Source organism: Galleria mellonella, unplaced genomic scaffold (genome assembly GCF_026898425.1).
Source record: "Galleria mellonella isolate WM207_F2 unplaced genomic scaffold, CSIRO_AGI_GalMel_v1 utg56, whole genome shotgun sequence".
NCBI classification, from domain to species: Eukaryota; Metazoa; Arthropoda; class Insecta; order Lepidoptera; family Pyralidae; genus Galleria; species Galleria mellonella.
In genome coordinates, this window is record NW_026442117.1 from 326,565 (window position 1) to 346,662 (window position 20,098).

The window sequence follows — 20,098 nt, forward strand, 5'->3', positions numbered from 1 at the left end:
GTAAGTGACTACCGCCGCCCATGGTCACCCACAACACCTACGGCATTGCAGGTGTGCTGCCGGCCTTTTAAAAGCAATATGCTCTTTTCTTGAAGGTTATGTTGTCGTATCTGTTCAGAAATACTGCTGCTGGAAGTTGATTCCAAAGAGTGGTTGTGCTGTGTTAAAATAAATTTACTTTCAAGGACCCACATGAAACTAAACTTATAAATGTCTTAACAATAGTAACTCAAACTTTAATAATTTCTGAATGTGTAATATGTTTATGTGGTCGCTTTAGTCAATTATTTTTATATACTTGTTTGTGCTTGTAAATATTAATAAAGAAATATCTAGCAGCAAACATCAGCGATATAAACCAAGAATGGCGGCTGAAGAGCAGCTATAAAACATAAAATAACAGCTCAGTCACATTATAAATATTCTCTCGGCGCATGAATAATTCAATTGTTTAGGAATGCGATTTCGTATGTATATTTGATCACGAAACAATATCCACGGACAGTTCTAGGTGGCACCGCTCAAACAAATCACTTACTCTGTGAAACCATGCATGCAGCATTACCTTATAATCACGACATAATTATAGGCACGCTATAGTTTAAATCATTGAAATGCGATGAATTCACAGATAGAGAAACGGGGACACGAACAAAAAGTATTATAAATAAAAAGATACGAACATGCCGAAGTATTAATTAATTTATTTATTTAATACAAAAATCCACAGCTCTTAAAAATACAACTTACATGCTAAGTCTCTTATGAATACAGCCAATAACGGATTTTATTTATACAAACAAAAATTTTGATTCCAAAGCGAGGTAGGCGAGTTAGAGTGGGTGTATGCAAGTAATGTATGAAAGAAAACTATGTATAATAATAAGTGTCCATAAGGTTAATTAATATATAAAATGATTAAAATCCATGTTGCTACAGTTTCTATTTTCATAATTAGTGCACTCTTTTACATCTTAACGTTGCGTTTACAGATTTTTTTTTTTTATTGATGGGTGAAAATGGTATGGTAACCCCGCCTGCGCTAACGGAATACGCTGGCGGAGCACCAGTGAAGGGTGATAGATGAGAATGAAAACAGGCCAGTTAGCCCATCATGATGACTTCATCAGGAATCAACCATGATAGTTTCCAGGGGGAACCGCGAGGAGGTCGACCTGGTTGGGTATATTGCTAGCAATGAGATTCTCAGTCTCCATTACTAACAATCCCTTTCCCCCCTGCGTTTACAGATTATTGAACTAGTTTGCACCCTACTGTATGAACTGTATAAATTTTCTTCGTGAAAAAAATGTTCTTGTTTCGAAGTAAAATCTACTTGCAGACACTTTCTAAATTCAAATATTTCCAATAAAACATCCCGTCGTTAATCTGTACCGTACACACATACGATTAAAGTTGCCTTTTTTTTATTTTGCAGAACAAAATATACTTAATAATAGTGTAATGTATGCCAATATCGCGGTAGCTTGTCATACGCACACATCGTTGCCCGACGTGTTTACACGGTTGAGAGATCACAAAAAACGCTCCATTTGGTAATTAAATTGTGCCTGGGAGCTACCGGCGGGCAGGGGACGGCGGAGTGGGGGCCGGTGGGCCGCGGGCTGCTACTGTAAACTTGAACGTCAAACATTGACCGTCCGCGGGCAAGTACAACACAATTTCGGATGATAGTTGTCTATATAAGAGTAGTTGGAGTTTTTATTTATTTATTTATTTATACTCTTGCAGACATTAAACTATGTATACAGGGCGGACTTAATGCCTGATGCATTCTCTACCCGTCAACCGTCATGCTAAATATAGAGAAAGCAAATGGTGGTGCATTAATTTAACAAAACAATTTGTAGTTTAAATAAATATTTTACAACACAACAACATTAATACATTTTAAGATAATTTTTTTTTGATGGGTGAAAATAGTATCGTAACCCCGCCTGCGCTAACGGGATACGCTGGCGCTCCACCAGTGAAGGGTGATAGATGAGAATAAAAACAGGCCAGTTAGCCCATCATGATGAATTCATCAGGAATTAACCATGATAGTTTCCAGGGAGAACCGCGAGGAGGTCGACCTGGTTGGATATATTGCTAGCAATAAAATTCTCAGTCTCCATTACTAACAATCCCTTTCCCCCCTTTAAGATAAATTAACATAGAAACATATAGAATAATATACATACAAGAATTATACATACATAAATCACATTCAATACAATACATACATAAATAATTATACATAATACATATTAATATAATAATTATATAAGTAAAGACTAATTATATTATAGTACAGATGTTCTATTTATATTCACCGTATGTGGGATCTGGTAAATTTTAACATATTAACCAGAGGGAGACTTTGTACAAAAGTCGATTGCTTGGGTACCTCTGTCCCATTCGTGTTTCAACCGTGAAGCAGTTGTGTTTGCATGGCTGTGTTTCGGCTTGAAGGGTGGGATATGGCGTGAATTTACTGGGTACAGAGGAATAACACCTGAGTCCTCAGGAATGGCAACGCATGGGGGGTATCATGGGCGAAACAGTATACTCTGTTATGTCCATGGTACTGCTCATGTCTATAGGCGACGATTACCACTTGCAATCAGGTGGGCCGTCAGTTTGTTTGCCATTCTAAATTGTATAAAAAAAAACTATTTCGTTGGTTTTCCTACCTCTAAAATTCAAACGTAAGAAGTGATAGATATAAACCTAATATTATAAGTATAATAATTACATTTCCTATTACTATATTATTTTAATTGCCAATCAAACCATAGACCGACAATAAAAAAATAGACGTATTGCTTTTGAACATCTTTATTTTTAAACGGAGTACAAACGTTGCAATCGAACTAACATTTTGCCACCGAAAAGATTGATCTTTATAACATAAACGTTACGGACGATATTTGCAGGGCGTGAAATGAAATAATGTGTCTAGGGATTATCATTAATTAGGAGAAAGTAGAACGCAATGGTGTGTTTAACGCAAAAACGTGGCAGTAAAAAGTGTTCGCGGGAAACACGTAAAGGTCAAGGGCCGGCAGACATGTTTGTTACACAAGAATACATTTGCCTTTGACACAACGAAAATTTTCACTCCGCCATTTAATTCCTTTAAACGATACAACATAGTTGCAAATGTTGATGTTGTAACGAATTTCGATAATGAACTAAATGGACGAATAGTGAATTTAAATATTCAAAATTTTTAACGCTGTTTGTTATTGTAACGAGCAAATCATAATTACTGGTCACGTGTAACAGTATTCTAAATAAGTACATAATAATAATAAATACTACACAACCAAGAAGAGATCGCTTTAACGACAAGACTGCGTTTTGTACTTTTATTGTGATATATATTTGCATTTGGCGTTCTATTGTTCCTGCGTACCCTGATAGGAGACAGGTGTGATGGATATGTATGTATATATATGTGTATACTTTTTTATATTCTTTAAGTGGTGTAATAAATTCAAATTCAAGTCATCTTTCTTCAAATAGAAATGTTTACAAACACGTTTAAATGATCACTTTTTAAATCTACTGCAGGGTTTTTAAATCTACAACAAGAGCATATTGCTTTTTAAAAGGTTGGCAGCACACCAACAATGCTTTGGGCAATCATGAGCAGCGGTAATCACTTACCATCAGGTGAGCCGCATGCTCGTTTGACCCCTGTATTGTAAAACAAAAAAAAAGGGTTCAAAAAGTTATTATCTGTTGAGAAGAGCCCGCAAGAATTAAATTTCTATCTAAAATTAACGAGTAAATAAATAAATCACTTTGGTCTCTTGGTCCTAAAATGCATCATTATATCAGCCGTTAACTGTCCATTGCTGAACATAGGCCTAGAATGCCTATAAGTACTGCCACTGTAATTTTACAGGTTAGTTTTTAAACCTGTAATGCATCTTTATGCCATCGGCAAAATGCAAAAATTTACCAAACAAAACAATATTAAAATTCAAGATGAGTCAAGGTCGACTAATAAAATCGTAAAAGAAACAACAACATTTCATGTCCAACCCGCATAATGAGTTAAAAAATTTGCCTCCTCGATCAATTTGCGCCCATTACACGCGGGTCAGAGTTCGGCGGCTGACGATCCTAATGGCCACTTGTCGTCGCGTCATGTTACACCAAAATTATATTTAAATACATAAAGCACAAGAATCAAAATGCATCATCGCTACACATTTAATAAAACCGACTTTGTAATATGAATAATTTAGACTTTGAACCTTAACGAAGCGGAAATAGAGAGCTATTTACATTGCGAGCGGCACATCTTTGATAGTAGCGATACAAGGCGAATTTGGCTGGACCCCAATATGAGTATGCTAATTTGGGCAATTGCGAGAGGAACGCGAGGCGAGGTGCCACCACTAATGATTAGGAGACACGAGACTGGGTGATCTGATCTTGTGGGTACCATTGCATAATTTCCTGTGGTAGGTAAAAGTTTAGGATGTTTATTTTTATTTTTCGAGTATAATAAAATTAATGAACGTAAATTTAAATTTAATGAACTTACTGTTTGCAGCTTCTAACATCTGTTGCAATATCTTCGAGTTGAATACGGTGCCAAAATCGCAGCGTCCTGTGGGCCAAGATAATAGTACAATTAGTTTTTTTTAAATATCTATAAACTTGAACTGCACCTTAGATATTATAGAATCATACACACTGTAACACCCATGGTAACCCTAATGCATTGCAATTTGCGAAACTGACAAACATGTGTATGAAACAAATATGAAATTCTGTTAAAACAAGAGACGTATATGAAGATTTCTATCGCTACATACATCCCTTACTACTATTTAATGGCCGAGGGATAGGCAGCAGCGTTCCACATAAAAACATCACCAAACCCTAGCTTCGGTTGGCAAAACCCTTCTTATGGGGAAAATCTATGTTCAGCAGTAGACAGATACGGCTGATGGGGATACATCCATTGCATCATCCAATTTCAATTGTCAAATACAAATACAAGCAGATAGACATACTATTAATTCCTATGCTAGACCACACAGAGTGGTGGTCTTTTTTTGTTCCTACGCCAACTAAAACAAAGCTAAAACTATACTTTCCTATTTGTCTCTGTAAGATTTCCTATATGTGTCATTGTCTTTCAAATAAACATTTATTTTGATTAAGAGCTGTTGTACAGAAACCTAAATTTTTTTCTGTTCTGTTTGTTAAGCTTTTCCCAATTATCATGATATGTATACTTTTAGTAGTTTGTCATCTTCAGCAATCGTATGCCTTAAAGGTATGGTTTTTAAATACGTTGCTTTGCATTAAATGAGGTCTCGGTCGGGCCAATATAGGAAACAGACTGTTCTAAATCGTATATGGTCGGGATGTTTTGGGTTGTACTTCGAATGTTCGTTCCTGGTTTCTCATAATCCAGGACAGCTCGAAGACTTGGCTATTGCTGTGATTGCACATAAAGAGTCTAATGAGACTGAGTGTCCTGGAGTGTGCTCCGAGATGTTTATTGTCTGGTTGCTTTATAATGTAACCTGTTTTTATAGTGTGAATGTATGACCACTGCTTACTTTATTATTCTATTTATTTATATTAAAAAACATATGGCAAATGCTAACAATAAGCAACAAGATTCATCATTCCAGCCATTATCCGTCCATCGATAAACATAAGCCTCCCCCATAGACTGCCATAAAGAACAGCCCTGAGCCACCTGCATCCACTGACTCCCTGCAATACATTTCAGGTCGTCAATTCATCTAGTGGGGGTCGTGCTACACTGCGTTTACCCGTACGCAGTCGCCACTCAAGAACCTTTCTTCCCCATTGGTTGTCGCTTCTTCAAGCTATACGACCAGCTCATTGCCACTTCAGCTTGCTTATCCTTCGGGCTATGTCGGTTACTTTGTGGATATCCTCGTTTCGGATTCTATCACGTAAAGAGACGGGTAATAAGCAGATTATTGAGAAGTAACTAAGTAAACAACTTTTGAACAAACTTCACCATAATGTGAAGTAACAGTAGATACAACAAAAACTATTACTAAATTAATATTTAAATTTGTCAAAGATATGAGTAGCGTCTCCTGTCAAAAAAGTTTTGTCATTTAAATTAAGTACGATAAAGTTTTATGATATATCTTTTACTACCTAAAAAAAATCTAGTGATTTGTAAGTATAAATAATCAAATTCTTAATAAATGATGAACGAAACAAAAATATGGAAAGTTTAAATCATTACCATGCGAATGCCATTCTAAGTAGGCCTTTAGTTTTTGTCACCATTCCCCGTTGAAACTAGTCTAACCCGGTCCAAATCGGAATGCAAAGCTCGATTCGCTTTGTTGCATTCCGCTAAGATTGTACCGTTAAATTTGAATTCGTTTACAGTGTGCTGCATACGATGGTGTGCAGTGGTCGGTGTGGGCGTGTGCGCGGTATGCGCATGCGCGTTGTCGCCGACTGATGGATGACAGGTGACGTCGGCGCCGCAAAGAGCCAGGGGCGCAGCGCGCCATTACCGCGCACCAAATAAATATAGGTAATCTAGAAACCGGCAAAAAATGTTTCATTGCTCTTAATTAGAGCAAGTTTGTTTTTAATCGCTGGCTAGATAATGACCTGCCTGTGTGTTCTGCTCTAAAATTTATATTGTTATTACAATATGTTAGTCCCACAAGTAGTTGGTCTAAACATTATTAGCTACCTCATTTTGTTTTTCACGCATTTTTATTCTACAAGAAAATGATGATATTTTACTTAGGACCATTGTAATTATAGTAAACTTTAAACAATCCTTTAACCTGTATCGATGGACTATTTCATAGATAAATCATCATGTACTATGTAATTTTATTGATTATAATTTAAAAGTATCGTGACCTCCTGAATTACTATACTGACTGAAAAAACATATATTCGCAGGTTTATATCTTAATTGGTCGGTCTATATAAATGATTCTACTGATAGAATGACAGGCGATACTGTATAGTGTGTAAACTAAGCTTAAAAATTTATGTAAGCTAACCTTATCGATCATAGAGAATACGATGGCAGTGGAAAAATCATAAAGCTGTAAATGTAAATGTAGATTTCAAAATAAAGAGTTCTTATATGGAAGAGCGGATATTTTGATTATAGTGTTAAACTACGTAGATACTATATTCTGTCCTTAGACTATGCCAATACCTTTTTATACCAAGGATGTAACACCGGATCCTATTAATGTCTGCAAACTAGAAATATCACTCACGTATTGCGAACCCTTGTGGCATGATGATCTTGAGTCACAGTCTATCGATATTTCATCATCATATCTCATCCTTCAAACCGAATCACAGTATGATAGCAAGCTTTCACCCTCATACCCGACAGCCTAGACGGTACAACGCGGTTTCAGAGATGTTTTCTCCTATGAACGCTCAGGTTACTGAATGAAGTCGTGGCTGACGTTTTTCCAAGAGACTACAGCGTGGGGTTCTTCAAAAGAAAGAGAGAGGTATTATCGCGCGCGTATTATCCTTGGTATTGCAGGCGTTTATAGGCTACAGTGACCGCTTGCCATCAGGTGGACCATATACTTGTTTGCCACCTCAGTAGTGTAAACAAAAAGCTTTTCAATAACAAAAACTAGGGGAGGTGAAAATATTTCTGTCTATATGAATACTTTGTATTATTTCCTTCTAGTCTACATAATAATTCAATACTTGTTTCAATTAATGAAAATACTTATACCTAAGGAATATAAAAATTGTAAAATTGTGCGAACCCTACGTTTAAGCTCATTAGACATTCGCAGGATCACTGGAAACCGACGACAGCGCAGGCGGGAGGGGGACAGATCTTGCGGTGGAATCAAAGCGGAGCCGCCCGCAGCCCGAGCCGCATCATATACACCAAACACTTACCATAATCTCCGCTATGAATATCGAAACCAAACGCCAATAATTTAATCATTGCTTTCACAATCCGGTCATCATACTGCACGCATAGTTGGGACAAAACACATCTTCTAATATGCACTCGGCATGGAAAGTATGCGATATCGATGTTTGTTCAAAACCTGTCCAATAGTAAAAGTAAAAGTTTTTCAAATCAATCTTCTAACGTTCGATATTCAAAATAAAGTATATAAGATTATTATTCCTAATCCTTAACATAATCATATTGTTATTCAGTAAATTGAAGGCCTGATTCAGGAGATTAAACTATGACCGGATAACTATTTATCCTATTTAAGAGCTGCGCTCTTGTCGGTGGAGCTCTTGCCACTCACTACGATTTTCAGCGAGTCTCTTCACCTTTTAATACGACACAATACCAACTTTTTCCTTGATCTGCCTGATGTGACTATGTCGGATAACAAATGTTCAAATTTTTCACATATACATACAAAGAAAGTAGCCTGGAAATTCTAATTCCCATTAACTCAATCCTCACACAGATAGCAACGAAAAATATTCTTTAGAACAAAGCGTTTCCCTGATACAATTCAAATGCCAAATCATAAAAAAATATTTTTAAGGAGTTTTGTGACAAATGAGATTAATTTATTTTCCTGATCGAAAATGTCGTTTACAAAACATGAACAAACAAACAAAACAAAACATGTTTCTATAAATTTATCATGAAATTTAATAGTTCCTAAGTTCTAGTACCTCGTAAAATTACATGCGACTTAAAAAGATGTCTACCAACTAACAAACTATGTATTTCAATCGATTTGCACTAATTACTAACGACAATGTAACTAATCTAAGAAAAAGTTAAGACACACGCAATAGCAAAAAATAATTTGCAATATGGTTCCCACGGCGCATATAAAGAACCTATCGGTCATAAAATAAACTAGCGTAAGACGCATTAGTCACAGAACGCCGGCAACGTGGGCAATATAAGTACAAAGAGGGGCAGAGGGGAAGCAATCGTTCTGAGAAACTGCGCGTGCGCATCCTGGCGATCGTAAATCCCGAACAAGAATTTGGATATACGCAACCTTAGAATGTAACTCGACTAGTAAACTGTACTGGTAGATAATAATCACATGCGCCTGCGCAACCAAATTGAATAACTAATACCAATACATTACCAGTTATGGAGCCGATTACGTTTCGACAGTTAGTAGATACATAGATCTTACAATTATGGTGTATCGAATGCACTATATATCAAACAACATTAACTCGTTAACATATTTCATGACTTATTACTGTCTTGTCGCCGCCATACTAGATATGTTTATTCAAGCATTTCCGCATTTAACGGATTTAAATTTTCACTACATACGAGTAAATGTGCGTGAATGTGTGGTCAGTCCAGCCATTTAGAGTGCTCCAGAAGATCAGAATGGTTCTTATATTGTCGCAGAAAGGGACTCCGCACTAATTTTAGTTTATAGACGAATTTATGAATGATCTTTTAAAATATACATATTAATTGTATCCTTATTTCAAATAATAATTATGAATTTAATAAAATTTGTTTAAGTATCTATATATCCTTATAAACAAATAGTTTTATTTATGATTGAAGCTGTCAAATGTTTCCAAGTACACATCCAAAAATGTGTATAATATAAATGTGTGTATAATATAGTTTTACATCACGGTATTTTTTCTTCTAGATAAAAATATTGAATGTTGCTTACGTTAATTTAAACTTTGTCCAAGAAACAGGAAGATGATCGATTCAAGGATACTGTGCACGTTAGATTTCAAACAGTTATTACGTCTTCCATTAGCTTCTTTCTTGTGGGAAACTATAAACAAAATAAATATATATATTATATATATATATATATATATATATATATATATATATATATATATATATATATATATATATATATATATATATATATATATATTATATTTTAACTAATAATGTATTAGACTGACATATGTGTCAGTCACATTTCTACCACCACACACAACTCAGTTGTGTTAACATGTCATTCAGGATTGACATTCAAGCAGGGAAAATAACGCATATAAAGTATAACACATCATCACTGCGACATCCATGATACTGTTCATGCCTGTTCTTTCAAGAAATCAGCTTTTTCGCTATTGCCAAGTCGTATTTATTACATTAAATTAAATTAATTTATACCTTTCCATGCACTACAGTATCAAGTGTAGAAGTGCCGAGCGGGACGCGTAAATCGAAACGTATCGGTTACCGAGTCTATCTCTCTGAGGCATGCGCTGCGTTTAATTGCATTTAATACTGATTAAAGCCATAGTTCATACTGTGGTTGGAAGTACTGTGTCAGAGCCCGCACACACCATGCCGCCCGCCGTCTCCGCCCGTAGTTAGAACAACTTTTTGTCCGCTTTCATCTTGTGTACTACAGATCAAATCCCCGATTATTCCTTATTACTGTGTCAGAGCCCGCACACACTATGCCGCCCGCCGTCTCCGCCCGTAGTTAGAACAACTTTTTGTCCGCTTTCATCTTGTGTACTACAGATCAAATCCCCGATTATTCCTTATTACTGTGTACAAAAATGGTAATTTATAATTGTAACCTGGTCTATTAAGTGTTCGGTATTTCCATAAATTGAAGGCCTGGCTTTTACCTTCCTCTTACTGCAGCTTTCATGAAAGAAATTAAAGTGATATATTTACTTGTATTTTCACTTTATTGTATCAGCCATTAATAGGCTACTGTTAAACATAGCCTCCCCATAAGGAGGGTTTTGCCAGTAGTTGCCACGCTTGGCAGGCGTGTTGGTAACCGCAGTTTGGCTTTTGGTGACGTTTTAAGTGGGACGCTGGACAACACCCACGGGAAAAAAAGGGGTGGTCCATTCTATGCAGGGACCTACACAGCTATTCTTACTTTATATACATATCTACTACAATTGAAAATAATCATTATAACATGCCATCATTGTTTTACTTTGAGGGGTTGACATACAGATACGATACTAGGAGGATATTAGGATTAAGGATATTAGTGTGCGTGTGCGTATGAGTGCGTGTGCGTGTGCGTGTGCGTGTGCGTGTGCGTGTGCGTGTGCGTGTGCGTGTGCGTGTGCGTGGGCGTGTTTGTGTGTGTGTGTGTGTGTGTATAATTAAGAACTATCCTGGAACACTGGTACTGGAACACTTTCATAACAAAATTCTGTGTATGTATAAATTTATACGCACTGCTAAAAATAATTTATACGTTTAACATCCATACAAAATATACAGTATATATATCTAGCCTTATAAAGTGTAAAAAAAAAAACACATTAAAAAAATTATAAAAAATGTTAATACAAAATTTGTAATCGCGGTGTCTGATTGGGTTCGGCCAAATTTGATAAAAGTATATCTAAGTATGGTGATGTATAAACATGTTTATTGAGCAACAGGATACTGGGGGACCACCATCGAGTGACGCCCGCGCACCCCCGCTGCGGCGCCGGTCGCTGCGTCTAATGGAAATATGCTAATAATTACTCGCAAAACAAGTAAGATATTTCGCTGAGAATGCAACAAAAGTATTGCATAATATTATCATCAAAGCTTACAACAAAATTACCACATTAGAGCTTTCATGCACAAAAAACAGCAACAGTCAAGAATGGCAACGCATGGGGAGTATCATGGGCTAAACAGTATACTCTGTTATGTGCATGGTACTGCTCATGTCTATAGGCGACGGTTACCACTTTCCATCAGGTGGACCGTCAGCTTGTTTGCCATTCTAAGTTGTATAAAAAAAAGTCCAGTTACTTGTCGATTCTTTTCTACTAGAACTACTTTTCAAATTGAGCGATAAATTAAAAAATATATAACGGCGCAAGGGACTAAAAACTAAAGGGGTTGTTATGAATTATTATCATATCTGTCGTTATCTGTCCACTGCTGTATATAGGCCTCCCCCATAGAGTGCCCCGAATCTCCACATTCACTGACTCCATGCAATACATTTGAGGTCACTCCATCTACTGCAGGATCGTCGTACTTATTTAATGTTGACCGCTCAGTACCCAAACTGCTAACGGATCCGATAGATTCTTTCTATTGTGATATTTCTTTACTAATTAATGTAACAGTTTTCGTCACACGATGCCAAATAAATTCATACATTCTAATTTTGAAATTAATAATATAAATAATAACAATAATAATAACATTTCAATTGTAAAATAAAAATAACATTACAAATTAATTACAGTTGACATTATAAATTAGTTAATACATGTCAATATAATGGTGATTATATACCAATAATGATGACTTCAAGTTACACAATTGGAACTGTCACACTTCTTACAGTTAAACTAATAAATAAATAAATAATAATGTCATAAATTTATATTGGCATTCAGGTATTCGTATTAGTATTAACTGATGATAATGGTATGGTAACCCCGCCTGCGCTAACGATATACGCTGGCGGAGCACCAGTGAGGGATGATAGGTGAGGATGAAAACAGGCCAGTTAGCCCATCATGATGAATTCATCAGGAATTAACCATGATAGCTTCCAGGGGGAACCGCGAAGAGGTCGACCTGGTTGCTAGCAATTAACAATCCCTTTCCCCCCAGCAAAGGGGACTAACACCCCGTTACTAACAATCCCTTCCCGCCTTTTCATTGGAGCTTACGATGACGTGTAACAAAATGCAAAGAAGTCACAGCTTAAGTAGCTGTTAGTTCTTTACAATTCATTTTCACTAACTACCTATATTTCAGACCTACCTATTTTCACTAACTACCTATTCTTTCAGACATCCTCGGCTATTCGGTATTCCATCCACCAATAATAATGTCTCACATAATAATCCCATTCATCGAATGTGTCAATCGTATAACAAAATTAGTGAAAAAATCGATATCTTTCATCAGAGTACTATTGGGTTTAAGAGGTCGTTGTATGGTTTTGAGATGGAATAAGTTTGGATTTTTTTTTGGATAGTATAAGTTCATATTTGTAATCAGTAATGTAATGTACACCTATAAAAGCGTTATAACGTTTACTTATAACTTAGTGTTAAATGATGTTTACAATGTAAGGTTGGCAAACTGCGTATTGATACATTTTTGTATTGTTTTTTTTTATGGTTCATTTCTGTTTGCAAACTGTTATTGTAACTTATAATAAATAAATAAATATATTTAACATAAGTGGCTTTATTAAATTAATTAAATACAAACACTATTATACGACTTTTACAGAACGATTTGCTTATAGATTGAGTGCCAGTCGAGCCTGCATCGATAAATACATCTATCATCGTACGGCTCACATCGATAGGGAGTTCACCCTCATACCTTACAACCTAAATGGTCGCGTACAACGCGGTTTCAGAAATGTTTTCTCCCAAGAACACTCAGGTTATGGAATCAGCTCCCTGCCGAGGTTTTCCCAAGAGACTACAGCATGGGGTTCTTCAAAAGGGGGGTAAAGAGGTTTCTTCAGGGTCGGCAACGCGCGCGTAATACCTCTGGTATTGCAGGCGTTCATAGGCTACGGTAACCGCTTACCATGAGGTGGGCCGTATTCTTGTTTGCCACCTCAGTGGTATAAAAAAAAACACAACTGCATTTTTATTAATGTATTAATTAATGTCATTAAACGCGCCTGCAGCCGCGTGAACGACGACGGGATGCAGTAATTACAGTGTTAAAAGATTGTCGCAGCAATATCTTATTGAAGCTGAGCGGTGCACATAAAACTGCTAAGTAAACATAAACCAGCTATCTGTTATACGTAAACGAGCGGGCGACGCTGTTAAACCTATCTGCCGGCCCCGACACTCACTATAACTGGCCGCTCTAATCTTTGTTGTAATTCAACTTTATATTATAAAAAAAAAAAGCTGCAATGAAATTGTACATAGATTTATTAAACCAAGAAATTCAATAAATGTTTTTTTTTTTATACAACTTAGAATGGCAAACAAGCTGATAGCCTATCTGATGGAAAGTGGTAACCGTCGATTATAGACATGAGCAGTACCATAGACATAACAGAGTATACTGTTTCGCCCATAATACCCTCCATGCGTTGCCATTCTCGAGGACTCAGGTGTTGTTCCTCTGTACCCTGTAAATTCACGCCATATCCCATCGAAACACAGCCATATATGAGCCACATTCATATGAGCTATCAATCGTTATACATATATGTTACCTAACAAAAGTAGTAAATTTTCATCTAGGTGACACACGCATGCTGTGACTACGGTTAAATTAATAAATATGGCAGTAGGCATAAATTATGGCTCACTATAAATTAATACTTAATATATACTAGTATTCTATTATAGTTTTATGATAATATACAAATTTTCTATAAAATAACCTTAGATTAAATAGATAAGAGCCTCAAAAACGGGTCAACATTTTGTCGGCTAATTGTCAAATTAGCTGACTCGTTTTTTTTTTGTCAGTGTTCCATATGCTTACGCATAAAATGTATGTTGACGTATTATTTAATAAACAAAATGAATGTTTACGCATTAAAAAGATGCTGAAATTAAAAGACAAAATAAATATAGATGTTGTAAAGGAATCACTCACAACTATTTATCACGCAAAATTGTATGAAAAAGTTGAACCGTGTTTCTCGAAGCATTTCTATGGAGACACTCTATCTATATAGTTTAAGAGAATAACGTAATAATACCTGAAAGTATTTGTAATGCAATTGTAAAAATAAATTATAAATAGGTTGAAAATATACTTTACGACGACTGAATCCAATGGAATTCGAATCCAGATCTCTCTGCTATTAATTTTCTTTTTGTAACAAGTAAGTATTATAAGTAAATATATATGACAGGGCGTCAATGTATGTGGGGACTGTGGGCTCATTGCCTACATTCAGTAGTGGAAAAATAATAATGACGAATTGAACCAAATCACAAGCACAAGAAGTAGTTCATATATAACTAAGTAGGTTAGATAAATTACGCGGAAGCTGCCTCCTCAGTGGCCAGGGCAGGGCGGCTTCAACATCCATAAAACATTTCATACGCTTAGCGTGAGTTAAAAACTCGTGGCAACGAGATAAGGCGCATCAATTTTTTCGGACGCTCAAAATCCCTCGACGACGGCCGGCTCCCGGGTAAAATATTCCCCACTTTATGCGCGGAATAATAAGGATCGTACGCCAGGAGCCCGGAATCGGGGCCGCGCAATCTCGATACTTTTTCTGTGTTTATTTTTATACTAGTTTTACCCGTGACTTTGTCCGTAAAACCAAAATGGTGTTTATTGGCCAGGTTAAAAAGTAACCCATTTGCAAATATGCTAAATTTTATGAATATTTATAAGAGATAAACTCGCTTTTACATTTATAGTGTAGGTATTTTATCAGTAGTATTGAAATAAAAAATAAATTATACATATTGAATATTTTGCGAATAATTTTATGGGCAAATGAACTGCCGTTTTTTTATGCTTAATACCTACTATAAAATAATTTATACCTTGATTAATAGCACAAGGCATGATCACCAAATGCCTTATAATATATTCCATTGCCTCTCTCATGAGAACCACTTGATATAAGTATGTTAAATTGCAAATTTAGGGGGGAAAGGGATTGTTAGTAATAGAGAATGAGAATCCCATTGCTAGCAATATACCCAACCAGGTCGACCTCCTCGCGGTTCCCCTTGGAAACATTGGCCTGTTTTCATTCTCATCGATCACCCTTCACTGGTGCTCCGCCAGCGTATCCCGTTAGCGCAGGCGGGGTTACCATACCATCTGCACCCATCAAAAAAAAACTTGCAAATTTAGTCTTGAACAAAGTTTAAATGTATTGGTTTTCAAAATACAGATACATATATATGTACAATAAGTACTTATTTAAGTAGATATCCAATTAAAATAAAAGAAAAAGCCCACTGATGTTGAATACAAGCGACGCACTCCCATTATGTGGCCAGGCATTAGCGATAAAAACAAGTTGCAAGTTTTTAAGTCCTCTTGCGTAAAAAACGTGAGTGTACGAATCGTGGGCAAAAAGCCCGCGCTCTCGGCACGATGTTTATTGTATGAGCCCGCTGAATTTCAAGTATTTTTTCAGCTTTAATGGATTGTCCACCCCTGACACGGCGTCGCAAAAAGTTAACCACGACTTTCTTTGTCTCACCTATAACTAAACGGTTGTGTTTACATTCAATAGCGACTTCTTCGTAAAATGATATCTGTACCTACCATTAGTATGCCTAAGATATATATATATATATATATATATATATATATATATATATATATATATATATATATATATATATATATATATATATATATATATATTATATGATGATGTTTTATTTTAATATAATATGTAAATGTCAAGTATAATAAAATTAATTTTGAAATTGTAACTGTCTTATTTGAACTCGTAGCACTTTTTGCATTTAAATCTATTATTTACGTCATAATTTTGTATATAACTTAATTCTGCATGCCAAAACTGCCTGAATGTGTATAATATTTGTGTTTCCATCTCGGTCAACCACATTTATTGCAAATAAATATTATTGTTATAAGTAGTAGGTACAAAAAAATCAAAAATATTTGGCGGATTCACCTAGTTGAAGGAGGTAATTGGATATTTTACTAGTATTAAACAAATTATTAGTCATTCGAATATTATTTAATGGAAAGTGATATTATAACGCTGTAAAATACATATATACATATTTTGCAGCTTTTTTGTTGTATACTTTTTACAAAGTGTATTTATAAAAACCACGACTTTAAATTTTAAACCATATTTATGTATGTTTAAAACTCAAACATTTTAAAACAGTGTATAATTTTCGTTAAAATTACAAATAAAATTAATATACGGCCCTGAACGTTACACACAACGCCATCTAGTCCCAAATGAAGGAAACCTAGTGCTGTGTTGCCATTGAACTATTTAACAAGCATAAAATTACTCGAAATTTCATTCTTTATAGAGTAAGCAGGAAAAAAAAACGGAAAGGAATAGTAAACCTAGATCGTACGTATATGTAAATTTTTACCAACAAGTTGCTTTGGAAGTCGCCACATAAATGTGATATATTTCGTTATAAATCGTCTTAGAGGCTATTTAATTAAGTAAATGAAACGAGAAGCTCATATCTATGAGTGTATTAGTAACCGAATATTGGGCATTAGATAAGCGGTATATCGCGCAGGGGGCACGGTTACTCTCGCCAGTCACCGCTTTAATATTAATCATGGCAGCGCTTTCAGCGCCAGGGAAATTTCATAAATCAACCGTGTTAATGGAATAAATTGATTATGATACTGGTAAGTCATTTCAAGTCAACAACGTCTAGATGTAAAGTACGCCAATGTCAATTAATTCCATCCTTCAAATGTCTTTAATTCGTATTTTACTCTTAGGTATATTTTGTTATGTTTTTAGGATTTTTTTTACAACACAGGGGGCAAACGAGCATGCGGCTCACTTGATGGTAAGTGACTACCGCCGCCCATGATCACCCACAACACCAGCGGCATTGCAGGTGTGCTACCGGCCTTTTAAAAACGAATATGCTCTTTTCTTGAAGGTTACGATGTCGTATCGGTTCGGAAACACTGCTGCTGGAAGTTGATTCCAAAGAATGGTTGTGCGTGGAAGAAAGTGCCTTGAAAAACGCACGGTGGAAGACCGCCACTTGTCCAGATGATTGGGATGAAACTTTTGTTTGTGGCGGGTTGTACGGTGGTGAAAATATAAATCACAAAATTGTATATATTGTGATAAAATGGGAGACCTACATTTGCTTGTGGAATGTGGTCTGAATTGTAACCTGAAACAGTGGATTCTGGGGAATATGCCGTTATGTAATGGTAATATTATTCTAATACTAAGTCGACCTGGCAGTCACAATGTCGAACGCCTATATCTGTAGGTAAAGATGTTCCTGACGAACTGACAAACTTTCAGACATTCTCCATAAGGCTGGTATAGTCACCCAGGTCTATTAAAGCCTCAACAAAAATTAGAATAAAAAAAAATTTAAAAAAAGTATAATGTAAGATATATTTGATTAGGTCGACCGATAAGATTTGCTCCCGTGATGATCCAGAGGGAGACTTTGTACAAAAGTCGATTGCTTGGGTACCTCTGTCCCATTCGTGTTTCAACCGTAAAGCAGTTGTGTTTGCATGGCTGTGTTTCGATTTGAAGGGTGGGATATGGCAGTGAATTTACTGGGTACAGAGGAATAACATCTGAGTCCTCAGGAATGGCAACGCATGGGGCGTATCATGAGTGAAACAGTATACTCTGTTATGTCCATGGTACTGCTCATGTCTATAGGCGACGGTTACCACTTTCCATCAGGTGGGCCGTCAGCTTGTTTGCCATTCTAAGTTGTATAAAAAAAAATATGACCCCATATTTATTATAGTTATGACAATTACCTAAAGTTCTCAATTTTTATTAGTAAAAGTAAACTTCTAATCTCTTTACAGACGCACTACGTTCTTAATTATCTTGTAATGAATGCGTCAACGAAACTTGTTAGATATTGTTCATCACTTAATTTTCTAATAAAACCGCAGCGTTTTTTGGTAATCAAAATTAACTTATGTATACGGAATATATAATACTATATATATATATATATATATTGATATATTGCTAATAACGGACTACAATCCTTTCGATAGTATGTGCTGTTTACCACATCCTAAAAACACAAACATGGGGGAAAGGGATTGTTAGTAATGGAGACTGAGAATCCCATTGCTAGCAATATACCCAACCAGGTCGACCTCCTCGCGGTTCTCCCTGGAAACTATCATGGTTAATTCCTGATGAATTCATCATGATGGGCTAACTGGCCTGTTTTCATTCTCATCTATCACCCTTCACTGGTGCTCCGCCAGCGTATCCCGTTAGCGCAGGCGGGGTTACCATTCCATTTTCATCCAATAAAAAAAAAACACAAACATTACACTATATGCGGAGGTATAAGAGTAGTTATGAATTTCTTCACTTCACTCTATTATCTCTGCTATTATTATCTGCGTTTCAGCGATCCGATAGATGTCGCCTGTCGTCCGTCGATGCTGAAGCGGGTATCACGCCGCGAGGGGTGTAGCGATAGTGGCAACGAAACAAAGCGTCATCCATCATTTACGGATAATGCGGCCGCGTCACACAACAACCCTTTTATCTGAACACGAGGACGCTTTGTTTAGAAAACTAGACAATTTATCTTAATCAATCATTCATCGTTACAGAAATCGCGCGAACTATGTATTAGCCAGCTAATGGGCGTATTGGTATGATAACACGAACAACGCCGCGAACTTTACACAATGCGTTAGCACTTTTGGAAAGTATTGAAAGCTGATCATCGATAACCCGTGCTTTGTCTATAATTTCCGCCTCAAATCTTCTGAATAGATACTTATTTACAACTATTATACAAACCTTCAGGAAGAAGGATTGTTAGTAATGGGGACCTTTTTCCCCATTGCTAACAATATATCTTGTCAGGTCAAACTCCACGCTGTTCTCCTTGAAAACCATCGTGTATAATTATTGCTGAATTCGTCACGATGAGCTAACTGATCTGCCTTCATCCTCACCTATCATCTCTCACTGGTAGCATTCCATTTTCATCCATTAAAAAAAACTGTTTTTTTTTTTATATACAACTTAGAATGGCAAACAAGCTGACGGCCCCCCTGATGGAAAGTGGTAACCGTCGCCTATAGACATGAGCAGTACCATGGACATAACAGAGTATACTGTTTCGCCCAAGAAACCCTCATGCATTGCCATTCCTAAGGACTCAGATGTTATTCCTCTGTACCCAGTAAATTCACGCTGAAACCCTTTAAACTGAAACACAGCCATACAAACACAATTGCTTCACGGTTGAAACACGAATGGGACAGAGGTACCCAAGCAATCGACTTTTGTACAAAGTCTCCCTCTGGTGACTTTCAAAAACTGTTAATTAGGGTCCTTTACAAATACACATATAGTACCCGTGTCTACCTAGATATTTAGATTTCACCTATCTTCCACATACCTACTCTAATAATTTTAACATTACAATAAACTTAACAAGCTATTAATATATAATACAAAACATA

At 36.2% G+C, this 20,098-nt stretch overlaps 1 long non-coding RNA gene across 1 annotated transcript in view; it reads right to left on the minus strand.

Moving 5' to 3' along the window:
- LOC116413701 (uncharacterized) overlaps window positions 1-20,098 on the minus strand; it is an 80,694-nt gene that overhangs the window by 45,106 nt on the left and 15,490 nt on the right. The window contains exon 2 of the long non-coding RNA XR_008253342.1: window positions 4,565-4,630. This is a non-coding gene — a long non-coding RNA (uncharacterized LOC116413701). The remainder of the gene's footprint in view (window positions 1-4,564; window positions 4,631-20,098) is intronic.